We start from the raw sequence: 1052 nt of genomic DNA on the forward strand, positions 1-1052 counted from the left end.
TGCAGATGTAAACCATCAAGAAAGTTGGAGCTAGAAGCTTAAGAACACAAAGACACCTAAAATCTGTATACCCCACCCAAACTCTAGGAGTCATTAGCCGCAGCACAAGGGAAGCAGGATAAATAATAGGATTAACCCACCACCACCAAGAATACCAGAAAGGCACCCGCAGACTCAGGTCAGAATACATGACACAGGAAATACAAAGCCTGAAACAGGAAACTACTACAAATGAGGGTATAAAAACCTACTACCCACATGTGCTCAGCCCTTTTTTTTCTTCTTTTTCCTGCCAGAACCATCTTGCTGTCTGGCTCTTCAATAAACTGCAACCCTCTTTCTAAAGCAATCCCCATGTTGTTTATTTATCCCCCGCTTGTATGAACCATGATGAAGACTTTTCCTTCAACAGCATCATCAGACTGACCCAAACTGTTGGATGACCTTACCCAGAGCCCCATTTATGTATGTTGAAGAGTAGAGGAGAAAGACAACTGATAAAGTGGGTATCTGAAGATTGGATCCCTCCGCTCTTATTAATACTAACTGGAACGGGCCCGGAGGCAGAAGCAACACAACCCAACTCCAGGAGCCGGTCTAGAAGGATACCACGAATACACAAACACAAGCATGAACTGCAATTCTTACTCATTTAATATATGCATAATACATAAACACACACGATTTGCAACTTACTAATCAATGCATAATATATAACTAAACACACGTATGATCTGTAACTCTTAACTCATTTAATCAACGCATAATACATAAACGCGCGCGCGAGCTGCAACGCACACTCATTTTATAAATGCATCATACTTATACACTAGTTGCGACTTAATCCGACGCACTTGGGCTGCCGGAGTGAACGGAAACCGAAAGCAGCAAGCGTCACGCGCGCGGGTTCTCCGAGACAGCGTCCTCCTTGTTCGATCGAGCCGAAACCCTTAGAATCCCTGAGAGAATCTCGCGGCACTACATTTCCCAGAGTGCTCTTGCGGCACTACATTTCCCAAAGTGCTCTGCTCTCGCCCAGGGACGCTCTGAGA

The sequence above is a fragment of the Crotalus tigris genome, unplaced genomic scaffold (genome assembly GCF_016545835.1).
Source record: "Crotalus tigris isolate CLP2741 ecotype Arizona unplaced genomic scaffold, ASM1654583v1 scf7180000017625.6296891, whole genome shotgun sequence".
NCBI classification, from domain to species: Eukaryota; Metazoa; Chordata; class Lepidosauria; order Squamata; family Viperidae; genus Crotalus; species Crotalus tigris.